Source organism: Octodon degus, unplaced genomic scaffold (genome assembly GCF_000260255.1).
Source record: "Octodon degus isolate 3935 unplaced genomic scaffold, OctDeg1.0 scaffold00066, whole genome shotgun sequence".
In the NCBI taxonomy this organism is placed as follows: Eukaryota; Metazoa; Chordata; class Mammalia; order Rodentia; family Octodontidae; genus Octodon; species Octodon degus.
The window spans coordinates 4,244,714-4,254,302 of NW_004524642.1; positions in this window are offsets into that span (position 1 = coordinate 4,244,714).

Consider the following 9,589-nt stretch of genomic DNA (forward strand, 5'->3'; position numbering starts at 1 on the left):
TTTCTCAGAGAACATGCAGAAGCTACTCTGGGTTCATTGGTTTCAGAATGGTGGTAGTTAGACCTCTTCAAAATCTTTGATACTGACACTTGAAGTTTAAAACCTGTACATTTTATATTCACCTCCTTTAAATGAAGTTTTGTACATAATGTACAGCACAGACATCTACATCCTTAATTTCTGGGAAAATGTATAACTGTCAATGATGTCAATATAACCTACTTAAACTATGTTTTGATATTATGACCTTGAAAACAGTGAGAATTTATAGTAAAATGGAAGGTAACTGTGCCATGTTTTAAAGTGAACATAATGGCTGGGGAGATGGCTCCGTGGGCTAAGCACCTGCCTGGCAAGCACAAGGACCCAGGTTTGATCCCCGGTACTGCATGCTGTGCCAGCCCCAGAATCCTAGGCACAAATTCTCTCACCTCATACGACTTCATGCTCCTGGGTTGTTTTTTTCAGAGGTTTTACTTTTTTATCTTCTATTAATTTATGTATCTGGTACAGGGTCTCACTACTCAGCTTGGACTTTTAGTGATCCTCCTGTTTTCAGCCTCCCCAGTAGTAGTAACAGTGAGTTACTCAAACTCACTAAGAGAGCAAACTTTAATAAAATGAATGATAGGAAGTCTTCATGCAAGAATTACACTCTAATATATAATATGTGGCTATGTCTTGAATATAAAGCTAATCATTTGTGATATTAACTAAGCAAATATCATGAACAATCACAACCTGTTTATGTAGATTAAACTAAACCTTTTGATTGTATGTAAATTCAATTGATAAATTTATTTCAGCAATTTGCAAACTTAGGAAAAGCTATTAGTGAGAACACTGACCACATTAGTTTTTCCAACATGTGGTATATTATGTGATTCCTACTGACTAATTGGTTTTGCCTATAACATGAAAAATTACTGCTACTAAAATTATCAGGTAATCTAAAACATTAGAATACTACAAATTTAATTAGTAGTGTTTTAGCATTTTACGTTCCAGTATTCCTTTCAAAGTCATTGTCAATTTGCGAGGCAACCCTAGGTGTTTATGGTACATTGCTACAAGTTATGTTACTCAAACTCATTTGCATGGAATTCCCAGGGTCCTCTGAAGGCCTCCAGTGCTTTCAGCCTGCTAACCAAGCTCTGGTTAAGTCCTGCTTTTCTCCCAAGAAGCTACATAGAGTCTTAGAAATGTTTTTGTTTGATGTTGAGTTTAGTTGACTGTTTTTGATAGCTGACTTTCAGTAAAAACTTAACAGTGATCTTGAACTCTTAGTGATCCTCTTGTTTTCCTGGGTACAAGGGAGCCCAGGAGTTCTGGAATAATGGATATAATTAATTGTCTCCTGAAAATGAAGATCAGCCAGGTTTACAAGAACATAAAATGGATTATCTAGATGGTCTACTTCAGTATGTTGAGAATAACAACTGGAGAGTGGAGTTTGGAAGTACTTGTGGTCTCTGACTAAAAGCCTTTCTCTTCCTAATTTCATTTTTTTCTTGCTGTTTCTTCACCATAAGGATAATAAAAACCTTACTAATGAGATTCTGCTTTATCAAAATACAAATTTCACCTTTTTCATTGGCCTTAATTGGTCTAAAGATAGAGAAGGAGAGTTTTCTAGGGAACAGTGATGGTCAAATCAGCATGACCACTTGATTCTGAGAATGAAAGTATATTCCGCATTGTCCAATAGTTCTTTCAAAGACAGGAAAAAGCCTTAAAAATGTAAGGCTTTTTTGGTAAACATGCGGGGTTCTTTTAGATGAAATCTGTGTTTAGAACTATTATCTCTCCTCACCCTTGTAGAAGGAAAGAATTTGAGGAGAGAAGAGACAAGAAACTAACTTCCTTTTCAAAAGAGAGCATAATGTGCTTGAGTCATTCAGAAATGGAGTTGAGAAAAATGAGAATAGAAATTCCAGAGCCTCCGCTTTACTCACCTTGTTTGAAAGAGATGCCGTCTGGATTGGGATTCATTGGAAGGTTACAGAATGACCTGTGTTCCCACTGAAAATCCACCTCAGGACAACCAGAAGTTCTCTTACCTGTGCATCTGATGATTGTGATATTATGATAGTGGAGGTATTAGATCAAGCAATATTCTGGAAGTTCCAAGTTACTTTCAATAGCAGTGTTCATTTTTTATGCTTTTATTGCTAAGGTGCTGATAAATTCTATTAAGTTGGCAAAAATACTTTGCTTATTTATTTATTTATTTATTTATTTTGTGGCAGAACCAGGGATTGAACTCAGACCCTTGTGTTTGCCAGGGAAGCACTTATTCCATTGAGCCATCTCCCCCAGCCCCCTACTTTGCTTTTTAAATGGAGCCTTTCTTTTTATTCTTGGGCTGGGAATTGAACTCAGTGCCTTGGGCTTGCCAGGCAGGCACTGTGCCACTGAGTTACAGCCCCCTTCCTCTTTTATTGATAGGATCCTGCTGTTGCATCCAAACTAAGATGATGTTTTATAAGATTAAAGAAAGAAATTTTAGACAAAGGAAACAGTTGAAAAGATTGTTTATTGGAAGTTTAGAGAGACAGAACACACAGGGTGACCACACAATGATCAAGAATTCTTTGACCAGTGAAGAATCTTCTTGTATAATTAGGGAGAGCAAAGCAAAAGGGAGGGAGTCAGTTTTAGTGGTCACTTCTCCGTGCTTGATTTCTATATTCCTGAGCTTAGTGATCTCTATGATCTGATTAACTCTTCACTTTGTTTATGTGCTGTATGGTTGACCGCTCCAACACCATCTTGCTAGCTCCCTACTTATAAGCTAAGTAGCAAAATTACCTCTTACAGAGCTCTAGTCCAGACTGGCCTGAATTCACTATGTACCCCAGGCTGGCATGAAACTTGAAGGTGTTCAGTCTCCAGAGTTCTGGGATAATAGGCATACATTGCACATCTCGTGCTGTAAAACTTTAATAACAAGCTGCTGGAAAGAAGTTACAAGAAGCAGAATAGAAAAAATAATCTTGTTTTCTTTCTGGCTTTAAATAAATGATTCCAAAACAAGAGTTATCTATGCTATTGATAATGTAAAAGCACACAAAATAGGCCAGTATTTCATGATTCAAATAACATTTTAAGTAACTCTACCTTAAAGAGTGCACATAATGTTTAATTCATACTACGCGGTAACGGATCAATAGCAGATCCATTTTTCAAGGCAGATTTGACAAGAAGAGCACCAAGAGAGCAGAATCAGTCAGCATCTGGAGAAAAGACCAACAAAGCACTGTTTTCTTTCTGTCACTGCATAACTAACATACGCCAGCATTTTCACTGGCGGCACCAGCTGCATACCAGATTTCCTGCACCCCTTCAATAGACTGACCATCACAATTCACTAGCAAAACAATCATAGTTCAGAGAAATTTTCTCTTTGAAAGGAAATAATGAGATCTGATCTTTTTCTCAAGAGCAAATGTTAGTGTACCTTCTCAGGACCGTCAGCCTTTGTCTGACATTTGCCATCTATCCTATTTCATCTATCTTTTCCTTTGTGGGTGATCTAAATCAGTTCTGGGTCCCAAACTAGTCTGCTTTCCCCTCAGTTTACATTCTCCATTCAGTGATAGAAGTGATGGGGACTCAGCGCTACTTCACCAGGAGCTACGAATGTCACTTACGAATCTCCCAAATCTTTGCTCGCCCAAGCCAGGCTGTTTACTAAAATTCCTTTTCAACAGAAATGGCCTCTTCCTGTTTTGACAATAGGGACTTGGGTTAGATGAAACAAAAAGTGTGTCGCTGAGGAAAATTTTTTCTCGATATATGCAAGGATGGGTCCTTCTGGTTAGGCTGTTATCACATTTTCCTGGGCTGGTGAGCGCGCCTGGACAGACTTCAAGAAGACACAAAAGGACTCCCTTCTAGTAACACGGAATCAGTGTGTTGCCACCACTCTCCTTCATCAAATGTTCTCACACTGACCCAGTGAACTACTTCTGTTCAAAAATCTGCGCCACTTTTTTCTCTTCTGCTTCTTCAGCTCTCCACTTTTTTTTTTTTTTCCGGTTTCTTTTTAGTGAGGATTTTATCCCTAGTCAAAACATAAAAACGACTGCCTCTAAGAGAGAGGGCCAGATCTGCAAAAGGATCGCGTTCTCCCATCACCAGAGCAGAACGGCATGCCACGTTCTCCTCTCCTTTCCCACGGGCCTTTAAATAAATAGCAAGCTGAAGCTCAGAATCATCATTCCTTGGTGTGCTGGTGGTTCTTTTCGGTGGTAGTTATTTTCGTAGCATGAAACAAAGACTTGTGCTTTAGTTTGTTTTCTTCTACTCATGTGAAGAAAAATTGATGCTACACTATTTCTCTTTTTTTGAAATTTTGGACATCACAGTCCAGAAAACAAGTAAAATTTCCAGAATTTTTGAAACAAGTTAAAATTAGTTTTAATTTTAATGTTCTTTCCAGATGTAGTTGTAATGTTTTCTTTTTCCTGTCTCTGAACTATGACAGTAGGGCACCTACAGTAATAATGACATAGTAAAATTTCCCTTGAAGTCCTTTTCTTATGAAACACTTAAACCACTGATCAAATGAAAGAAGATCTTTTACTGTTAACACACAGTTTACTGTAATTAATGCTGTTGCAAGGGATAAAATAGTTTCATCCTCTACTAAATTCCCAGAACTATAAAATTGCTCTTTTTCTCTGTGATCTTTTAATGCTATATTAGGATATTTTGCTTTATAATTCAGACAGCTCTAAGAACAAGACCCTAAACTGGCTGGGGAGATAGCTCAGCAGCCTAAGCCTCTGCCTGGCAAGTGCAAGGCCACGGGTTCAATCCCTGATGCCGCATGGCATACAGGCCACCACAACTGGGAGAGGCGGCACTCCCCTGTGATCCCAGCTCTGAAAAGGGTGACAGGAGAATCGCTAAAAGTCCAAGCTCTGTAGCAAGACTCTATACCAAATAAATAAATTAATAAATAAAAGATTTTTAAAAAGACCCTAAACTAAGGCTACATTTATTCCTATGACATATTTATTACTGATCAGGTGCTATACTGAGTTTATCTTCCTGCATTTATAAAACAAGTGGTGCACAAAGATGATGGTCAGAGCTTCACGTCCACTGCACCCGGCAAGGTCGACACTGACGCCAGCAGCTTACAATGGTGAACATCCAGGTCAGCTTCCTGTGACGTGTCCCTCTAGTGAGCCACACTCACAGCTTGAATACCAATTTAGCTCCATCCAATAATATCATTAAGTGTCTTGTTCAATATCTTCCCATCGTATTATCCCGCTATTGATTCAAATGTCACAAAATGGAATGCATCTTTTGCAATTTTTTCTTTTCTTTTTTTATTTTAATTGGTACTTCTGAAGTGGTTCCGTTTACTTATTTATTTATTTAATTTCATTGAGAAAAAATGCCATGTGACAGCTTCAAAACAGTTTGGTAGGAGAGTTACAATTAATAGATTGCATATTGTTGTCTTTGTAGTAGTCATTCATAGCACAAGATGGAGACATGATATCCTGTCCAAACACTAGTAGTACAGATCTTCCTTTCTACTGAATTAAGAGAAAGTAGCTATATATCTATCCTAACTATTTTATATATAGAGATACAGAATTGTTCTTCATTTATATCACCTTTTTTTGTTCAGTTTTCTCAGAGATGGGTGTTCCATTGCCACCCAAATATTGTACATGCATGAATTCAGCAAAATATTCCAATACAGTCCAGTACTTCACAACAGTAGTGGGTTATCCACAGGACGGGCAATGTCTGAATCTAATGACTTGAGCCTTCCACAGCTCAGCATATTAACATGGCTTCACTTTTCATACCTCGTTTCTACACTTTTCTGCTGGATGGTTAAGACCAAGATAAAGCAAGACCTATATAACAAAAAAATGTAACTTTTGTATCTCACACCATCAAGTACCCCCTCAGGAATTATCCTGAAACCCTCTACCACACTTTATAGATCCTTTGTCAGTGTCAGCTATGTGGATGAGTAACGGCCATTGTTTGACCAATTCGCTCTCTGTGAAAGGCTGAGAGAATATTTTTTCTTCATGAGACTCTCTTTACGCATCCACTACATCATTGATCACATTCCTCTGTGGCCCTATAATCTCCTTGATCAGAAAATTTGGGGCACAACTGAGTTACATGATGTTACAGTATAGGTTCTCCTATGTCCTGAGTCCTCACTGACCTTGAAAGGCTAGGGCCAAAATGTTGGCTGTCCTTGAAGTCTAAAGTGGTTCATTTTAGAAGTATGCAGAAGTATTACAAATTGAGAATGAAAGATATTTACACATTTTTAAATATAGTAAAAGTTCTTTTCACACAGCTCATTTCACTATTGAAAGATAAATATCTTTGGCACTTTCTTGTGACTCTTTCCAGAAAGCTATCACAAAGACACTCAGTGTTACACATACTGTATGTACCTGGCTTTTTATTTCACTTTATTTTCATTACTGACCTATTTTCCCTCTTTTATGCTTGTAGTAACTTCTGCTTTGGAGAAGCAATATTTTAAAAAGGTACTTTTTGATTATGTTTTGGTTTTGAGGAGATTTCCAAATAATGCTGCTTCAAACATTTTTTTAAAGAGACCTATATTTTGATACAATTGTGTTAGTAAAATGATAGCACAAGTATTTTAATTTTACTACTTAATTTCTAGATTAAATTTATTGTGTTCAAATGTGCTATTATTATATTTTAGCTATGTACTGATTTTCTTAAACTTTTGGCTTACTGTGCATCATTACTGTTCAATGAATATAATTATGGTTGCTGTTTGCATATAAGGATTTTATGTTTTAAAGCTGATTTTATTCTCCTTTGACTGATTTACAAAGAATTACCTGTATATGTAAATTAAAATGTGTATTTGTTGATAATACATGATGTCATGTATTTCTCCAAAAGAGTTTATGTTTCCATTTGTCTAAATGTTAACAATCTTGGGCCAGGGAGATAGCTCAGTAGAATAAGCACTTGCCTGGCAAGCGCAAGGTCCTGAGTTCAATCCCTGGCACCACAAAAATAAATTTTAAAAAAATGTTAATTTTCAAAATGGCTATTATTGAAATTCTTCACATTTATTTGTTATTATGTTCATTTATTGTTATAGAACTGAATGTGTTTTTCTGTTGTAATATTTATATTAGTGTATAATTGATACTTCTGAATTTTTTCTTTCTCTGTTATTTTATTCTTTCCTAACATGTACTTTTCATCTTGGGTGATTTCTCTCTGGTCATAACAGCTCTTTCTAGATTTCTGAGGATAACAAAATCTCCCAGCTTTTTGTTTGTTTAAAAATATCTTTATTTTATAGGATACTCTACCTTCTATTCTTAATGAATTTAGGTATTTTTGTCAATTTACAACCTAGTTAACTAATCTTATCTTCTATAATAATCATTTTATGTGGATAAACCCACAATTTGAAGTTTTGAATTTAGAATTTTTTAATGGTTTAAAAAAATAAACCTTAATTCATATTCCCTTCCATGTATTTCTTGACATAATTTATTTATCTAACTTAAAAATTTTATCTGCTAATTCCAATGTCTAGACCATCTGTGATTCTACTTATTCTTTCCTTTTTTGGTTTGAGGCATATGGCATGCTCTTCGAAGATGTTTGTATTTTTTGAATGAAAGCAAAAATAAAATGTCTAAAATCTACAGATGGTCAAGAAGATGTGTTTTCTTTTAGAGAGGGTTTCCCCTTTTCTCTCCTAGACAGAAGCTCGGTGGAAACTGAGTTTCTCAAGTATAAGGCTGATCTGAGTTGGCCTGAGCTGCAGCATAGTCCACCTCTGACTGACCTATTTCTGAGATAGGGCCTGTTTCTTCGGGGTTTAAATTGCAAACCGGAAGTGTTTACAGGGCACATGCTCCTTTAAGGCCTGGAGTTTAATTTTTGTCTTCTCAGTAAAAGATTCTGCTCCGATTTTCAGAGTTTATGGTAAGCAAAACAACAGATTTGCAAATATGTCTGCGTTCTGCATACCAGAACCTGTTGAATATGCTATGTGGCAAGAAGGAATTAAACCACTTAGACCTTGATTTTAACTCAGTAATCATTATAAATTCCTATCCCCATGCCTACAAAATCCTTAATCTGTGTTGTGTTAAGCCATTAAGTTTATAGTGGTTGCTTATAGAAGCAACATTAAGTTAATACAGAGGTATTCATTTGTATCTTTAGGGTCCCTCCTATATGACTTCAGCTTTTAAAAAGTACTTTGAAAAGACAAATATCATGGATATGAAGCCACCGAAGTCTCGAGTAGTTACTGCTTTGCAAGTCTACCTACATTTTTGCTGATTTATTTCCTCTTTATAAAAGCCTTCTACTTTTTCAAAACCCACATCAACTGTCTAGTGTCTGGTCCCAAATCAGAAGATATACTGGGAGAAAACAGTTACAAAAGGTTACCTCATTGAAGGATTCGTTCTTTTATTTTTCACTGCTTCTTTAGCTCTACAATGGTTCTATAACTACTGCTCATGTTTTATTAACTCTAACTTGTTTTTATTTTGGCATCTGCTGTAACCTACTATTCACTATCTAAAGGTCTAAGTGTCCTTCAGAGCATTTTTTGTCTCCAATTTTGCCTACATGTGAATGATTTTTCTTCACCTGTATCTTTAAGTATACCTCTATTTCTTGTGTTGTTTTATCAGGACCATTTATTATATTCATTCTTGCTGTGTGTTTAATTATGAATGAATTCCCTAAAATTTATAGTTCCAAGCACAAGATTAAAATCTACTGCATTATTATATTTCTTCAATGGAAGCATGAAACTTGGAGTAAGTGTGAAATGTGAGGCTGATCGAAGAAGATTATAAGTCTTTCTGCATGGCTTGTAGTTTCCTCAAGTAAATGTCTGAAATTTAATTGTATGTAGAATCTATCTACCTTATAACATGTTTTCACTATTTTATTTCCATTGCTCCATCTCTACCTTGCCTGATCAATTTTTCTAAGCATTTAGAAAAATGCTTAGAATTTTTCTAAGATTTTTCTAAGATTTAGAAAAATCTCTGACATCTGTTTAAATAATGATTATTAAAAACTATATTCTTAAATTGTAAAATCATTAATTTATTCACTAAGGTGTTCTTCTAAACTTATAAACAAATCGTCCTTAACTCTATGGGCATCTGGTTGAATGCACTGCCCTATACTACCCCGTTGTATAGCCTTCCCTTTCTCAAGTTTATTTAGAATTTCAAGAAAGGATGGAAGGGTCCAAGGAGGCATTTCAGTATGCATGGACACTTAAGAATCTCTAGGAAGTCTACTAATACTGTCAGGATATTTTGTAATTTAATTGTAAGAAAGATTTTCTTTCTTTAAACAAGACATACCCTAAAGTCAATTGAGGTACACTACTCACATAAATTAAAATAATTAAAGTAAATTTATGATGGAATAATATTGAGTAGGAAAGGAAAGTTGCTTGTTTTGCACTACAGGTCTTTTGATTAGCTTCCAAAGCTTTAAACCAAACCCAGATATTCTCTCTCTCTCTCTCTCTCTCTCTCTCTCTCTCTCTCTCTCC